At 47.1% G+C, this 18876-nt stretch overlaps 1 protein-coding gene across 1 annotated transcript in view; it reads left to right on the top strand.

Annotated features, from left to right (window-relative positions):
- Positions 1 to 18876, top strand: part of LOC115476154 — a 184846-nt gene that overhangs the window by 9512 nt on the left and 156458 nt on the right. The window lies entirely within an intron of this gene.

Below are 18876 nucleotides of genomic sequence, written 5' to 3'. Positions count from 1 at the left end.
GGCTCTTAACAGACAAAATAATTTGATTTTTGTTCCAAATGAGTGCAATGGAAACATTTTTGGTTTGGAAAAACATTATAAATTGATTCTGGATGAGGAAATTGGGGATGAGTCAGATGATCGCATCACTCATCTTGGACATCTGAGGTAATGAAATCCATTTCTAGTCTGAGATTTGGACTTTGGAGGATTGCTGCTTTTGCTTTAGACAAGACCTATTTTATCTTCAGACTGGATCCTGTGGACTTTGCTTGCTGACTGCTTCATTATCACCTATCTGACCTAGCAAGTAACATAGGGGTCCTTTTACTAAGGTGCGCTGAAAAATGGCTTGCAATAGTGTAGGCGCGCGTTTTGAGCACGTGCCGATCCATTTTTCAGTGCGCCTGTAAAAAAGGCCTTTTTTTATTTTTGCCAAAAATGGACGTGCAGGAAAATCAAAATTGCCGTGCTTCCATTTTGAGTCTGCAACCTTACCGCCAGCCATTGACCTAGTGGTAAATTCTCACATGGTAACCGGGAGGTAATGACCTACGTGCGTCAAATGCCACTCGGCGTGCGTCCGATATGCATGTCTGAAAGTTTTTGGCCGTGCATATCGGATGCACACCAAAAATGAAATTACCGTAAGAGGCACACAGTAACCGTGCAGTAACTCCATTTTGGCGCACGTTGGACATGCATAGACACTTATGCAGCTTAGTAAAAGGGCCCCGTAGTTATCTGAAACAGGAACAAAAGAGGGGCATTTCCCCCCCCATCCCATATTTTAATTATTGTTATTGTAACTATTTTTATTATTTTGTTTTTATACATCTATATTCCTTTTTGTTAGATTTTTTCCCCTGAAAAAAAAAACTTGCATATATCAGCAGAATGTTGAAAGCAAAGAGAATCAACAGCCTGTTGCACTAAAGAAAAACAAGGAATTTTTCAGAAAGAGATTACTCACAATTGAAACACAAATGGGATAACATTACAGGAGGCAATAAAGAGCTAATGCCACAGAGAACAATTTGAAAATTGTATATTTAAATACAATTCACCTCAAATGTTTTCTGTATTCTATGATCTTCATTGTAAAATGTAATAAATAGAAATAAATCAAAACACAGAAAAGAAAATCAGATGATACCTTTTTTATTGGACTAAATAAAGGTAAAATTATGTATCATACCTGATAATTTTCTTTCCATTAATCATAGCTGATCAATCCATAGACTGGTGGGTTGTGTCCATCTACCAGCAGGTGGAGATAGAGAGCAAACTTTTGCCTCCCTATATGTGGTCATGTGCTGCCGGAAACTCCTCAGTATGTCGATATCAAAGCTCCATCCGCAGGACTCAGCACTTAGAGAATTACACCCACAAAGGGACACTCTGCCCAGCTCACCACTGCCGAAACGGGGGAGGGGAATTAACCCAGCTCATCCCCACACAAGTGGGGGAGGGGAATCCGTCCAGCTCATCCCCGCGGAGCGGGGGAGGGACACCACCCCGCCGATGCGGGGGGATCTGGCTTATCCTGCAACCGCAACCGCGGGAGGAGCTGACTGACCCTAACACCGCCGAAGCGGGAGGGGTACAAAGCTGCCCTACAGCCGCACAAAGCGGGAGGGAGTGCCGGCAGAATTTAAGTCTCAATCCAGCCCCGTAAAACGGAGGGGAGAGGAATGCAGCAGCTCACTGTAACACAAACTCGTCTCAACTCTTGAAGAATCCAAGTGAAAAAACTTGAACACGAAGTCCTCCTGAAGTAACTGAAGACTAAACTTGAACCTAAAATTCAACCAGAATAAAAACAGTACAGATATCTGGGAGGGGCTATGGATTGATCAGCTATGATTAATGGAAAGAAAATTATCAGGTATGATACATAATTTTACCTTCCATATCATCATGCTGATCAATCCATAGACTGGTGGGATGTACCGAAGCAGTACTCACCCAGGGCGGGACATAGAAATCCCTGACCGCAACACTGAAGCTCCAAACCGGGCCTCCGCCCGAGCAGCCACAGTCAAGCGGTAATGCTTGGAGAATGTATGGGCCGAAGCCCAAGTTGCCGCCTTGCATATCTCTGCCAAGGAGACGGACCCGGCCTCTGCCATCGAGGCCGCCTGAGCTCTAGTGGAGTGAGCCTTCAGCTGGATAGGCGGCACCTTCCCCGCGGCCACATAAGCCGCTGCAATGGCTTCCTTGACCCATCTTGCCACTGTAGGCTTAGCAGCCTGCAGACCCTTACGAGGACCTGCAAACAGGACAAACAGATGATCCGATTTCCGGAAATCATTGGTCACTTCCAAGTATCTGATGATAACTCGACTCACATCCAGATATTTGAGAGCAGAGAATTCCTCTGGGTAGTCCTCCCTACGAAAGGAAGGGAGACAGAGCTGCTGATTCACATGGAAGCGAGAAACAATCTTGGGCAGGAAGGAAGGCACTGTGCGAATAGTCACTCCTGCCTCAGTGAACTGCAGAAAAGGCTCTCGACATGAGAGTGCCTGGAGCTCGGAAACTCTTCTGGCTGAAGTGATAGCCACCAAAAAGACTGCTTTCAACGTCAGGTCTTTCAGAGATGCCCTCGACAAGGGTTCAAAAGGCGGCTTCTGCAATGCTCTTAGCACCAGGTTGAGATTCCACGCAGGCACCACTGAGTGCAGAGGAGGGCGCAGGTGATTAACTCCCTTGAGAAAGCGCACCACATCTGGCTGCGAAGCCAGGGAAACACCCTTCAGGCGGCCCCTGAAGCAAGCCAGGGCCGCTACCTGGACTTTAAGGGAACTGAGCGACAGGCCTTTCTCCAGACCTTCTTGCAGGAACGCCAACACTGAAGAAATTGGAGCAGTGAAGGGAGAAAGTGAGCCTGCTTCACACCACGCTGCAAAGATACGCCAAACCCTGGCGTAAGCAGTAGAAGTAGAGCGCTTCCTCGCTCTCAGCATAGTGGCGATGACCTTGTCTGAGAAGCCCTTCTTTCTCAGACGCTGACGCTCAATAGCCAGGCCGTAAGACCAAAGGGGGAGGGATCCTCCATCACCACGGGACCCTGATGTAACAGGCCCTGCTCCACTGGCAGCCGCAGAGGATCGTCGACTGAGAGCCTGATCAAGTCCGCATACCAGGGACGTCTGGGCCAATCCGGACCCACCAGGATTATCCGGCCCGGATGCTTTGCCACCCGGTCTAGCACCCTGCCCAACATGGGCCAGGGCGGGAACACATAGAGAAGCTCTTGTGTCGGCCACTGTTGGAGAAGAGCATCTACTCCCAGGGATCGAGGGTCCCGTCCTCTGCTGAAAAAGCGCGGCACTTGGCAATTGGCCGATGACGCCATCAGATCTAGGCTCGGCTGGCCCCAGCACTTCGTGATGTCCAAGAACGCCTGAGCCGATAACTGCCACTCTCCGGGATCCAAGGTATGGCGACTGAGAAAGTCCGCCTTGACATTCATGACTCCGGCAATGTGGGCCGCTGACAGCTGTTCCAGGTTCGCTTCCGCCCCCTGGCATAGATTCATGGCCTCCTTGGCTAGAGGGGCGCTCTTGGTACCTCCCTGGCGGTTGACATAGGCCACAGCCGTGGCATTGTCCGACAGGACCCGTACTGGCTTCAACGCCAGTACCGGGAGGAACTCGAAAAGCGCCAACCGAATGGCTCTGAGTTCCAGGAGGTTGATAGACCACTTTGCCTCTGCAGGAGACCAGAGCCCCTGCGCTGTCCTTCCCAAGCAGTGGGCTCCCCAGCCCAACAAAGAGGCGTCCGTCGTGACGACAATCCACTCCGGGGTCACCAGAGGCATTCCCGCAGACAACTTGTCTGTCTGCATCCACCAGCTCAGCGCCTTGCGCACTGCTGGGTCCAAGGGAAGGCGCACAGCATAATCCTCCGACATCGGAGTCCAGCGCTGCAGCACAGAGTGTTGTAGTGGTCTCATATGAGCCCTGGCCCAGGGCAGTACTTCCATCGTGGCCGTCATAGAGCCCAACAGCTGCACATAGTCCCAAGCCCGAAGAGGAGAGGCTACTAGGAACTGGTCCACCTGAGCCTGAAGTTTGACAATCCGATTGTCTGGCAGGAACACTCTGCCCACTTGGGTGTCGAATCGAACTCCCAGATACTCCAGGGACTGAGTTGGGCGCAGCTGGCTTTTCTCCCAGTTGATGATCCACCCCAGGGAGCTCAAAAGAGCAACCACCCGGTTCACAGCTTTGCCACACTCTGCATAAGAGGGGGCTCGGATCAACCAGTCGTCCAGATAAGGATGGACTTGTACTCCTTCCTTTCGCAGGAAGGCCGCGATGACCACCATTACTTTGGAAAAGGTCCGCGGAGCAGTAGCCAACCCGAAAGGGAGGGCTCTGAACTGGAAGTGTCGTCCCAGGACTGCAAAACGCAGAAAGCGTTGATGAGGAGGCCAGATGGGAATATGCAGGTACGCTTCCTTGATGTCCAAGGAAGCCAAGAACTCTCCTGCCTTCACTGCCGCTATAACAGAGCGGAGAGTCTCCATGCGAAAGTGCCGCACTTTCAAGGCCCGATTGACCCCTTTGAGGTCGAGGATAGGCCGGACAGAACCTCCTTTCTTTGGTACCACAAAGTAAATGGAGTAACGTCCCTTGCCAATCTGATTTTCTGGCACCGGAACGACCGCACCCAGGCGGATCAGGTTGTCCAAGGTCTGCTGCACTGCCGCAGCTTTGACTGGAGACTTGCAGGGAGAGAGTACAAACCCGTCTCTTAAGGGTCGGCAGAACTCTAGCTTGTAGCCGTCTCTAATGACTTCCAGCACCCAAGCGTCTGAAGTTATTGTGGTCCACTCACCCAGAAACGAGGACAGCCGTCCTCCAATCTGCACTGGGGCGTGGACCAAGGCCCCGTCATTGGGTACGAGACCCTGGGGGAGAACCGGAGGGAGCACCTCCGGGACGGCGGTCTCTGCGAAAGGAATGCTGCTTGGGGGAGAAGTTCCTCTTGAAGGCAGAGGGGGCAGAGGAGCCCGACCTGCCCGGGCGGTACCGACGGGCTTCCTGAAACCGTCCTCTGGAGGTACCGGGGCGAGTACTAGCCCGAGCCCTGACCTCTGGTAACTTCTTGCCCTTAGACGTGCCGAGATCGGTCACGATTTTGTCCAGCTCGACCCCAAAGAGCAGCTTGCCTTTAAAAGGCAATCTAGCCAGGCGGGATTTAGAGGCGTGGTCAGCAGACCAATGCTTCAGCCAAAGCCACCGCCGCGCAGAGATTGTCTGAGCCATGCCTTTAGCTGAGGCCCTCAAGACATCATACAGCAAGTCTGCCAAATAGGCTAAGCCCGATTCCAGGGCCAGCCAATCAGCCCTCAAGGAATGATCTGAGGGGGAAGCCCGCTGCACCATAGTCAGGCACGCCCTGGCCACATAGGAGCCGCAAACTGAGGCCTGCAAACTTAAAGCAGCCGCCTCAAAGGACGACCTTAAGGCCGCCTCCAATCTTCTGTCTTGGGCGTCCTTTAGGGCCGTGCCACCTTCCACCGGCAACGCCGTTTTCTTAGTCACCGCAGTGATTAAAGAATCCACTGTAGGCCACAGATAGGCCTCACGTTCACTTTCAGGCAAAGGATAGAGGCGGGACATAGCCCTAGCCACTTTAAGGCTCGCTTCCGGGACATCCCATTGAGCCGAAATTAAGGTGTGCATGGCATCATGCACGTGGAAGGTTCTAGGCGGGCGCTTCGTCCCCAGCATAATGGCAGAGCCAACAGGGGCTGAGGGAGAGACGTCCTCCGGAGAGGAAATCTTCAAAATGCCCATGGCCTGCACTAACAGGTTGGGCAAATCCTCTCAGCTAAAGAGCCGCGCTGCAGAGGGGTCATCCGCTCCATCCGAGCGGGGATCCGTCTCCTCCAAGGAATCCGCAAAGGACCGTTGGGAGAACTCAGATACGCTGCCCTCATCTACATCGGAGGAGACAAAGTCCTCCAAGGCCTGGGAATCAACCCGAGGGCGTTTACCTCCGGGGGCCTCAACCTCTTTACCAGACGAGGGAGCAGGGGCAGCGTTTTGCATAAGGAAGGCCTGATGCAGCAGCAAAACAAACTCGGGGGAGAAACCCCCCAGACTGTGCACTTCCGCAGCCTGGGCTACAGCCCTAGACGCACCCTCAACCGGCGCTCGCAAGAGCGGGGTAGAGACATGCTGCGCATCCAAGATGGTGTCTGGCGCGACACTCCGTGAAGGAGCCGCGCGGGAAGAACGGCGCTTAACTTTAGCCGCTTTTGTGCCGTCGCCCAAATTAAGGGCGTTCATGGCATTAATGTCTCCTACCTCAAGGGCGGCCCAAGAAGAAGCCGTCCGAGCCGCGTGGCCGGCCAAGATGGCGGAGGCGCGCAGCGGGGGATGGGCGTTTATGGCGGGAAAAACCGCCACACCGGAGGAAGGACCGGGACACTCATCGGTCACGAAACTGTCACCCAACAAGGGCGAATCAGACTTTAAGACCCCCGCATCCCCTCTAGAAGCGCCCAAGCGATCCGGGGAGCGACTCTTTGCGCCCTCGCCCTCCGACGCCATAGACCACGTGGAGATCAATCAGGGAACCCCCTGCCCGCTATAAAAAGGTAAAAATTACCTGCTTTCCGCTCCGAGCTGTAACGACCTGGTGTCCCAGTGAGTAGCTGCAATAAACGTTTAAATAAACGTCGAAATAAACGCCTTTAAGGACGTTCAAAATTTTTTTTTTTTTTTTTTTAACGGAGCCAGCGGGAGGGGGGAGAAAAGGAGGGACCTGGCGCCACCAGGTTTGCACTTGCTCAAGAAGAGTCCTCAACCCCAGGCACTCAACAAAACCTAAAAATTAGGCTTGGAGGCCTAGCCAGAGCTGCTGCTGTGTGTGACCACCACCTGCTGAGATAGAGAACATACTGGGGAGTTTCCGGCAGCACATGACCACATATAGGGAGGCAAAAGTTTGCTCTCTATCTCCACCTGCTGGTAGATGGACACAACCCACCAGTCTATGGATTGATCAGCATGATGATATGGAATATTTTGATTAGCTTTCGAAGGTAACCTTTCTTCTTCTTCAGATCGGAAATAAGCAAATGTTGACAAATATCAGAATATATAAGTGAAACACAAAAGCATTCCAATGACAGTCTCACAGGAAGCGGGTGGAGTGGGTTAGGTGAGAAACAAGGAATGACAGGATGGTGAGAGACAGGGAGAGATGGACGACTGATAAGAGAGTGACAAAGCAGTATTATTTTATGGTTTTATAATGGGCTAGAAAACCCATATCTTTGTTAAGTCCTGTCTAGTGGGTGTAAAATATTTCATCATTTAGACTTCAAAGGTCTTACATTCCTGGATTGTCTTAAAATATCAGAATATACAAGTTTCACTTATACATTCTGATATTTGTCAACATTTGCTTATTTCCAATCTGAAGAAAAGAAGGATTACCTTCAAGAACTAATCAAAAAAATGTATTGTTAGTTCAATTAGAAAGATAACATCTTATTTTCTTTTCTATGTTTTGGTTTATTTCTATTTATTACCTCTAAAAGTGGACTAACACAGCTACCACACAACTTGTTGTAAAATGTACAAATGACAAAAGAGCCTTTCTACTCAAATTTCTCTGTCCTTGTAGATTTGTCACCATCTTATGGAGGGAATTCTATAAATGGTGCCCAAAAATGAGCACCAAAAAAAATAGGCTCTAAGGACTAGATTCTCAATATCATGCCTAAATATTTGGCGCAGAAATGAAATTCACTTAGGCATATTCTATAAAGTGTGCTTTAATTTAGATGTACTTTATAAAATAAGCCTACATTTCCATGCATCTTGTAAAATACGCCGAGTGCAGGTCCACGTGAATAAATTTAGTCAGAGGAGTGGAGGAGTAGCCTAGTGGCTAGAGCCTGTGGTTAAGTGTGTAGCTTCAAAGCATGCAGAATTTGTGCACTGATCAGGGAAAGCCTTCCAGACACGTGCACACAGAGGTTCTATGGTAAGGCAGCTTTACTGTGCACATGTCCATAGAAAACAAAAGTGCCAGAACACATCTGTGCTTAAACCAAAATGTTGCTCTGTGCATAAATATTAGCATGCACCAGTGACGCTACTGTGCTAGGGCCCTAACAAAAGCACCCCAGCTAAGAAACGACAACTAATAAAAGTTCACACAATATCAAATGCAGAAGACCCATACCAAACAATGCAAGTGGGTTATATCAATGCCAGATCCGCAGTAAACAAAACGGCAACACTAACAGACTGGATCATGGCAGAAGACCTTGACTTACTGTTCATCAGCGAAACCTGGATCCATGACCAAAAAGACCCCATAATCCTAGACCTGTGTCCCCCAGGATACAAAATCACACACTGGACCAGGAAGGAAAAAAGAGGAGGAGGCATAGCACTAATCTATCGATCTCACTTTATCACCGAAACCATCGCCGAGTCCATAACACCCCAAATTGAAATCACTTCAATCAGAATCCATAACAAAACCCTACGCGATTACTTAAATTGTGTATTGCTTTACAGACCCCCTGATAATTGGAACGAAGACCAGACCAACTTCATGGACTTCATTTCAAACACATGTGTGACCAACTCCAATGTACTAGTACTAGGAGACATCAACCTTCACCTAGAAGACCCAAACTCTACCAACGCATGATAATGTAAGGAATTCCTTCACTTATGGGATTTCAAATGGCCACAACTGCAAGCAACCCACGTCAAAGGGGACATACTCGATCTCATATCACAAAAAACTATTAACAGACCAGTGAGGAAAAGTGAGCCCTTGGGCCACTGCCGAGGAGCAGCAGCGGCAGGCAAATCACCCAAACAGGAAGCAAGGCAGACCACAGAAAGGCGGGCACTGGCCGGACTGGCACAGCTGGACTGGAACAGGAGCACTAAGCAGAAGCAGGAGAATAGTCCAGGAATCAAACAGAGTCTTACCGGCGGGCAGCAAAGCAGAAGGGAAACTAGGAACCCAACAGAGTCTATAGGCTGGTGGCTATCAGTAGTAAACCAGGAATCCAGCAGGGACTTGGGCAGGCTGCAGACAGTAGAATACACCAGGAAACAAGCAGAGTCTTGGGCAGGCCGCAGCCAGTAGAATAAACCAGGAAGCAAGCAGAGTCTTGGGCAGGCAGCAGACAGTAGAATAAACCAGGAAACAAGCAGAGTCTTGGGCAGGCGGCAATCAGCAGAATAATCCAGGAAAACAGCAGAGTCTTACCTGCAGGCAGCAAAGCAGAATAAACCAGGAAACCAGCAGGGTCAAAGACAGGCAAATCAAGCTTTCATGGCAGGAACCGCAACAGACTAACAAGGACAAGAACACAACTGAAGACCTCTGTGGCCAAGGCAAAGTTTGAAAGTTCCAAGGTGCTTAATAAAGGCCACATACAAGGGGGTTCACCAGGTAAGGGTGCTGCTAAGTTTCAAAAATCCCAAGCCAGTCTGGAAGGCTGGAAGATCTGGAGCGGACCGGCATGACTTCTGGAACATGGGAAACAGCACACAGACAGTCCATCGCAGCCACCAGGTCTAACCACCGGGTGGCAAGGTGCATGAAAGCCTGAAAGAGGGGCACAATCGTGACAGGGATACACCAAACACAAGAACACACTACATATACATCCAGAGGCCAGGTAGACACAAAAACATTCTGGCAACTGTTATACAACAATGGATGGACAGCACTAACTGAATCCACAGACTACCTCCTGGAATGGGATAAAAGATGTAAATGCATACTAGATGAAATATCACCTTTACGAACAAGAACGTCACGAAAGCACAGCTCGATACCATGGTTCAACGATGAACTGAAAAAGTTAAAAACAAAAACCAGGCAACATGAACGAGCATGGAAAAAAACAAAAGATGTTGAACACACATTCAACACATGGAAACAATCACAAAGAAAATACAAATAAGCAACAAGACAGATCAAAAGATCATACTATAAACCCAAAATAGGAAGAGATTACAAAGACACAAAGAAACATTATCATCTAGTGAATAAACTCCTAGATACCAACCGGGTCACTGCATCAAAAATAGACACCCCACCTGCAAACAAACTTGCTAAGTATTTCTACGAAAAAATTGTAAACCTAAGCAACACGTTACCCCAAGGCAACACAGACATCGAAAACTTCCTAGATGAGCTGGACCCAATAAATGGAGTACACCCGGCGGACTGCACTTGGCTAAACTTCGCCCCCCTTACCGTTGATACTGTAACACGGGCACTCAGGAGGTTCACCAACACTGACTGCAAACTAGGGGCGTATCTGCATGGGGCCACAGGGGCCTGGGCCCCCGCAGATTTCACCCTGGACCACCCTACCGCTGTTAACCCTCCCCCGCCTACTGCCGTCAACCCTTTCCCCGCCTACCGCCGTCACCTACCCCCGAGGTCCGCTTCCTCCTGCCGGTTTTTAAAAATATTACTTCAGCTGGCAGGGGACCCCAACCCCCGCCAGCCCAGCCGAGGTCTGTTTAAGTTCTTCATCCTCGTGCTCTGAAAGCTGCATCCCTTCCAGTTGGACGGAGTCTGACGTTGCAGCTTTCAGAGCACAAGGATGAAAAACTCAAACAAGACCTCGGCTGGGAAAGGGTTGACGGCGGTAGGGGGGCGGCAGCGGGGGGGGTCTATAATGTGCCCTCTCACTCTAGCCCCTGCCCCCCCTACCGCTGAACCTCAGGTACGCCCCTGCTGCAAACTAGATACATGTCCCAACTACTTACTGAAATCAGCCCCTGACCACTTCATAGTAGATCTCACATCCCACCTAAACTACATGCTTCAGCAAGGTCTCTTCCCGAAGGAAAAGAGTAATATTCTACTCACCCCGATACCGAAGGACAACACGAAAAAAGCAAATGAAATCACCAACTACCGACCAGTAGCATCCATCCCGCTGTTAGTCAAACTGATGGAAAATATGGTAGCCAAACAACTAACAGACTACATAAACAAATTCTCCATATTACACGAATCACAGTCTGGCTTTCGCCTGTTACACAGCACAGAAACAGTACTACTCACCCTACTAGCCAAATTCAAGCAGGAAATAGCAATAGGAAACAACATCCTCCTCCTCCAATTCAACATGTCTAGTGCATTCGACATGGTAAACCATAACATATTAATAAGATTACTTGACAAATTCAGGATTGCTGGCAACATATTAACTGGATCAAGGGTTTCCTAACCACAAGAACCTATCAGGTAAAGTCAAAATCAAACATATCATCACCGTGGAAAACAGATTGCGGAGTACCACAAGGCTCACCGCTATCCCCGATCCTCTTCAACCTAATGATGACCCCACTAGCCAAGGCCTTATCCAACCAAGGTCTTAACCCTTTCATCTATGCAGACGATGTCACTTATAAGGGTAATGAATGGATGGATGAATGGATGTGAAGATATGTTTTAGATAGTTTTGTTAGGGATTGTTGTGCATTTGTATAGTAAAAATAAGGTATTTTGATATGTATATGATTTGTTTGGGAATTATAAATACATAATGTATATGAAAATTTAATTATGATTTTTAGTGATATTTTCTGTACATGTATATATTACTTACATATGTAAACACCAATTTTAGAAAGCCAGTATCTATAAGTGTAAATCTTTACTATGTGTAAATGGCAAGGGGTGTGGTCTGGGTGAGGCATGGAATCTGCACATGTATTCCCCATTTCAGAAAGGGAATGCACCTGTATGTCCCAATATATCAACATTGGGATTTACAGCTGCTTCCTATGTCATTTTTTTAAGCGCTTGTTTCAGCCAGTCCTTTACAGGAAGGATTAAGAGAGGTACCCTACTTAATCCACTGTTGTGTATTTCCCTTTCCAAATTAAAACTAAATAAAGATTGTGGCCTTTGCAGTTAATTAGAAGCACTCAGATGTTTATGTTTAATAAAATCTGATATACTGCCCTATCTGAGCGAGCAGGTCAGGGCAGTTTACAATAAAGGTACAATTATCATTGCAAATAAATAAAATGGAAAAGAACTCCAAAGTATTATAGGACAGAAACATTTATAGCAAGGACACTCATCCTATATAATAATTCTCACCTCCAACGTTCTGACTTGCTGCCTGGGACCGTGGCTCATTCCGAGTTGGTCTGCTAGGCTCCGTAGATCAGGCTGACATCACCGTAGCCATTATGATGTCAACTTCAGAACCCGGGGGAAAAAAAAACATGCCTCACAGCTGATCCATGTCCAGAGGAGGGTCGCTGGACATGGGTGGCTGGAGGGGGGGCAGGGGAGAGAGGAGGGTCGCTGGACATGGGTGGCTGGAGGGGGGGCAGGGGAGAGAGGAGGGTCACTGGACATGGGTGGCTAGAGGGGGGCAGGGGAGAGAGGAGGGTCGCTGGACATGGGTGGCTGGAGGGGGGGCAGGGGAGAGAGGAGGGTTGCTGGACATGGGTGGCTGGAGGGGGAGCAGGGAAGAGAGGAGGGTCGCTGGACATGGGTGGCTGGAGGGGGGCAGGGGAGAGAGGAGGGTCGCTGGACATGGGTGGCTAAAGGGGGGCAGGGGAGAGAGGAGGGTCGCTGGACATGGGTGGCTGCAGGGGGGCAGGGGAGAGAGGAGGGTCGCTGGACATGGGTGGCAGGAGGGGGGCAGGGGAGAGAGGAGGTTCGCTGGACATGGGTGGCTGCAGTGGGCGCAGGGGGAGAGGAGGGTCGCTGGACATGGGTGGCTGCAGGGGAGCTGAGGAAAACCTTGCTAGCGCCCATTTCATTTTTGTCAGAAACAGGCCTTTTTTACTAGTACATAATAAAAGGAGCAAATGACTAAACAACTGTAAAATAGACAGGTAATTTAACCTTTAAGATTTACCTAGCGCTGATGCCTGAAGGCCTAGGAAAAATAGAAAGTTTTTAAAAGTGATTTGAACAGTTTAAAAGATGATTCTATGTGGATTGTAGAGGGAAGATCATTCCAGAGTTTTGGGCCATGAAAGTAAAAAGCAGCATGTCTTGTCGATTCAAGGTAGGCCAAATTAGGGGCAGGTAAAATGAGGTGGTGGGAATCGATCGATCTGAGAGATCTAGACAGTGTGTAAGCGAAAGTGAGGGAGGAGAGAAAGGAGGATAAGCCTGTATAATATTCCACACAATCCAAAAGTTCTTGACAGATCACAAATTATGCATTCATAGTACTGCAGACAAAGACAAAACAGTATCAAAAACAGCAAACAAATTACAGAAAATCAAAACTTCCACTTTCTTCAATCAGTCATCGACCCTCTCATATGCCTACATTAAAAAGAGAGTTTTAATTCTCTTTTAAATTCTTTCATCTCTCAAATCTTTCTCAACCTCAAATACAATTTGTTCCAAAGTGAAGGACCTGCAATATAAAAAACTGAATTCCTGAATTTGATTGATTTTATCACACGATATGATAGAACATCCAATATAGATTGGTCTGTTGATCTCAATGAACGCATAGGCTGATATATGTGAGGTTTTGCAGCCAAAACCTTAGAAAACCTGTCCCATTATTATTTTAAAGACCATACAAATGATCATAAATTATATTCTATGTTCAATAGGGAGCCACTGCAGTTTTTTGTTTTGTTTTTGTTTTATAAATCAGAGAAATATGCTCATAACAATTGCTACCAGTTAAAACCCTGGCAACCAAATTCTGAGACGCCTGTAGGGCTTTAATTTTTTTTTAATCCCCAAAAGTAACTCATTGCAGTAGTCAAAACAAGGTGACTCAAGACTTTTTACTACTACCTGAAAATTACACGGTTTAAGCAAATCCTTCAAATGCCTTAGCAGTCTCAACTTATAAAACACATTTGCATGCAGTGGAGGCAGTGTTTGCATATATCTCTCATGAATACTCATTGTAGATATCCCAAAACCCTGACTGCATGGGGTGCCTCCAAGACCATGTTTGGGAACCACTGGCATATGCCACCACCCTCTGTTGCTTATCTCTCAACCAATTTCTAATACAATTCACCACCTTAGAACTTCCCCTTCCCCAGACTTACTAAAATGTATGTATATCACAATTAGCATTCTTGCCTAATCTAACACTTCGGGCCCTGTTTACTAAGCCGTGCTACAGGTGCGTGTACATGGTTAGCGCATTCTAAAAACGCTAGCACACCTTAGTAATCAGGGCCCTTTGGTCACTGAGCCAAAGAAACTGAGCCAAAGTTTATATCTTTGATATGATTTTCCTCTTGCAAAGTATGCTGCCTTGGATCCTGTAACCTGTTGGATTTCAGATATTAACCTAGGTTAATAGTTCCAAAATTAAATAAATATAAACATATCTTTGCCAGATGAAAGTTTGTATATGTTTCAGGAGGCTGGCCAGCAGAAGTCAGTAATACAGTACACATACAATACAGTGTAGCACTGTAATTCTGTCTCAACATTCTATCAGGCTGTGTGTGCCTTTTTATACGCTTTACAGATTAAAAAACAAAACAAAACAACTTTTATTTATTTATTTACTGCCTTTTTGAAGAAGTTCACTTAAGGCAGTGACAGCAAGAATAAGTCAAACATAGGCAACAGACAATTACAACAGTAAAAATATTTTTAAAAACAGTACAAGGTATGGCACAGTATGGTACATTACAATGTCAACACAATACGCAACAACACATTTTTTAATAGACAACACAGAGTGTACGTAAAGATGGAACATATAGGGGCCCTTTTACTAAGCAGCACTAAAAGGTGGCCTGTGCTATCCCCAGCACAAGTCTTTCCCATGCACTAAAGCCATTTTTAGCGCTGCCGGTAAATGGCCAAATTTCTTATTTCTGCAATAATGGCAACGTGCTAATTTTCCGATTTAGCACGTGGCCAGTAGTATTTTAGCACTTACTGACACCTATTTTGTAAGCGGTAAGGGTTCACTCGCTAATCCTGAGCTAGTCAGAGCACAGCAATGCCCAGGTGCTAACTGATTAGCATAACTGTGCCCACTCTTCTCCCCAAAACACGACCCCAGCACAAAAAAATTATTTTTATTTTTATCACAAAAGTAGCACGTATACATGCAAAAACTATCGCAGGATGCCTGAGTGTACCCCGTGGTAGTGCATTTTAACCTGTGGTAAGCACGCTTGAATGCTTAGTAAAAGGGCCCTATCCTATATAATAAAAACCAACCTCAACATTCTGAAGCTGACTTCGTGGCTTCAGTGAAGGGTTTGAAGCTTCTGAAGCTCAGGCTCCATCTCTGTAAGCTCCGCCCTCGAGTACTTCCGAGTTTGTCACAAGCAGAAGTGACCAACCACATGAGGTTTATCGGCTTCAGAATGTTGGAGGTGCATTCTATTAAATAGGATTGGTCAGTTCCTTGAAGCACAGCCAGAGCTCAGCGTCCTGCACAGTAAGACACCAGTGAGAGAGGGGGGGGCCTGACACCAGAGACAGGGAGGGAGGGGGGGCCTGACACCAGAGAGGGGGGGGGGAGGTATCTCTGTCACACACACACTCTCTCTCACAGTCAATGTCTTTCTCTCTCTCACTCTCACACACTGTCTCACACACTCTATGTCTCACACTATGTCTCACATATGCACACTCTCATTCTCACACACACACTCTCTCTCACAGACACACTTGCACCCAGACTCACTCTCTCTCTCACACACACTCGCACATACACTCTCTCAAACATACACACTCCGAGGAAAACCTTGCTAGCGCCCGTGTCAGAAACGAGCCTTTTTTACTAGTAGATAGATAAAACACAGTAGCAGGAGTTAGAAAATAAGGGGATTAATTTAAAGAAAGTTGCAGATGAAGTCGGAAAGGTGCTTAAATATTATCTTGAGCTACAGTAGGTGTGGATAAGCATGTCCTGCTACAGAACGTGCAGCTGGTGTCACTCCTTGGGTGTGTGTGACCAGCAAGTTAGTTACTTCTTCCGTTAAAGGCCAGGGTGAAGAGCTAAACTTTCACCTGCTTCCTGAAGTAGTAATGATCTTGTATTAAATTAAGCCTTCCAGGGAGTGCATTTTAGAGTGCGGGGACTACTCTGGAGAAGGCTCGCTGGCAGGTATCACATCACATCACATGATGTCCTTTGGAAAGGATGTGGTTAGGGATACTCCTTAGGAGGACCTTAGTGACCTTGGAGGTGTGTAGAGGGAGATCCTGTTCTTCAAGTACTCTGGGCCATTTCCTTTAAGGGCCCTGAAGATCAGACATAGAGTTTTAAATTTGACCCTGTATTCTACTAGTAGCCAGTGAAGTCTTTGGAAAAATGGCGTGATGTGGTTGCATCACTTACAACCTTCCATTAGTCTTGCTGCAGCATTCTGAATCAGTTGGAGCTGGTGCAAACCATTTGTAGTCAGACCAATGTAGAGTGCATTATAATAATCCAATCTTGATGTTATCATGTGACAAGACTTGTCTTCTTAATTTATTTATTTGGATTTTGCTCACATCTTTTTCAGTAGTAGCTCAAAGTGAGTTACATTCAGGTACACTGGATATTTCTCTGTCCCAGGAGAGCTCACAATCTAAGTTTGTACCTGAGGCAATGGAGGGTTGTGACTCACCCAAGATCACAAGAAGCAGCAGTGGGATTTGAACCCACCAACTCTGGATTTCAACATTGGTGCTCTAAACACTAGGCCACTTCTCCACTATAAGGAGAGAGGCAGCACAGTTGTCACAAAGGTAGAAGCAGCTGTTGAAGGTTGCTTGGATTTGGGGAATCAGTGTAAGCGTTGAGTCTAGCTGTATTCCAAGGTTCCTGACTTGTGATTTGAGGGGGAGATCATATTTCCCAAAAGAGATTTTGATGTATTTGTTGTTTTTAGTCCATTCTTGAATTGCTGTTAAACAGGTAGTTTATTCAGCGCTGTGGATAAGTCAGGATCGATATGTATGAGTAGCTGCATCAGAGCTTTTTTTGAGGGGGTACTTGGGGGTACTTAGTAGTAGTAGTAGTACTGAGTACCGGCACCTTTTCCATTATCTGCTAAAATTGACCCACAGTCCCCAAGTTTTAATGAAAGAGCTCAGGTTTTACACACCAATTCTGCTTTGTTATAGATTCTGTGACTGGCTGCAGGGGGCCTGGCTATTATGGGGTGGGTCCCTCAGTGATCACCCCATCCTTGAAGGGTGGCCTGGCATTTGAGTACCGGCACCTTTTTTGCTAGAAAAAAATGTACTGAGTGCTGCATGTCATCCGTGCAGATGTAGAACTGAGTATCCATCGACCAAATCAGCTAGGCTAGAGGCTGGAGGTAGATATTGAACAGAACAGGTGACAGTACTGATCCTTGTGATACCCCACAGGTCAGTACCCATGGTGGTGGTCATAATGTGCTGCCAAACGGTATGGACTGTTGCTTAGCTGAAAGGTAGGATCTCAAGCAAGCAAGTATTGTGCCTGTTTCTGTTTCTATTATCTGTTTCTGCCAGTTGTGCTAGCATGATATCACAATCCAGTGTCAACAGCTGCTGAGAAATCCAGCAGTAAACACAAAGTCAAATCCCCTGTCATGGTTTCTGTGAAGATTATCTAGTAGAGGTATGAAGACAATTTCTGTTCCATAACCCAGTCTGAATTCAGATTGACATGGATCTACCCAGTTTATCTCTTCTAGCCAATCGCTGAGTTGAACACAAGACTGTTAATGCTATAAGTTTTTCTAGAAATGGGATGTTAGATACTGGCCAATTACTTTCCAAGTTTGTCATCATCAAAGTTTTAATTAAAAATCATGGCTGGGGAAAAAGGGCTTTTTATAATGGGCAGGGAAATGGGTGTGCGCTGAAATTAAAACTAGTGTGTGCTTATTTACGGCCTGAGTTCTTACTGCCACCTACTGATGTAGCGGTAAAGGTTCATGTGCTACCCACGCGGTAACCATGCAGTGCGCTCTAACTGCTGATTACTGCCAGAAATGCCCCCTGCGGTAGAAAATAGTAAATTATTTTCTACCGCGGGATTTGGCATGTGCCAAACTCAGAATTACCGCCAGGCGCACGCACTAGCCCGGTGGTAGTGCCAATTTGGTGCACGCTACCCATACGTTAGCCCTCCCACTCCTTAGTAAAAGGGCCCCTTACTATCTTACGTTATCACATTTTCTCTCTTCAAAGCACATTCTTCATACATTTCTTTTCCACATATTGCTGTGGTTTTGAGTAGGTCAACTCCCTTACTTTCCCTTGCTATATTTTTCAACAAGCAAAAACGCCCGTTTCGGAACAAATGAAACAAGCCCTAGGAAGGCTGTTGTCTAAGCATTTTCTCATGTCTCTCCCCTGCCCTCCCCTCCATGTTCAGCGATTCTCCCCTGCCCTCCATGTCCAGCGATTCTCCCCTGCCCTTCCCTCTCCTCCATGTCCAGCGATTCTCCCCTCCCCTCCTCTGCCATCCCATCCCATCTCATCCATGTCCAGCGATCCTCCCCTCCACTCCATACCTGAGGTCACAGCGGCGGCAGGCTCGGCTCGCGTTGCCTCCAGCCTTCCCTCTCAGTGTCCTGCCCTCCTCTGACGTAATTTCGTCTTTCCACGAAGGCAGGACACTGAGATGGAAGGGAACACTGGAGGTGAGCTGACATAAGCTCATTAGCATACGGTTACGAACCCAGCCAGCCAGCCAGCCAGCCATTCAGGGTCGCAGATTGACCAATTATTATATAAAGAGATTCTTTTCATTAAACCTACTGTTTGAAAATAAATAGACTGACACCCTCATTATTGCTTTCATTTATATAGCTGTCCAGCTAGGGGAGGGGTGTATTTTGAGGATGTAGACTTGAGGCAATTTTCTTCATTTTTCCTAATACTTCTGGATAACACATACCTTTGCTT

The sequence above is a fragment of the Microcaecilia unicolor genome, chromosome 8 (genome assembly GCF_901765095.1).
Source record: "Microcaecilia unicolor chromosome 8, aMicUni1.1, whole genome shotgun sequence".
Lineage (NCBI taxonomy): Eukaryota > Metazoa > Chordata > Amphibia > Gymnophiona > Siphonopidae > Microcaecilia > Microcaecilia unicolor.
This window is presented reverse-complemented; position numbering and strand designations above follow the sequence as displayed.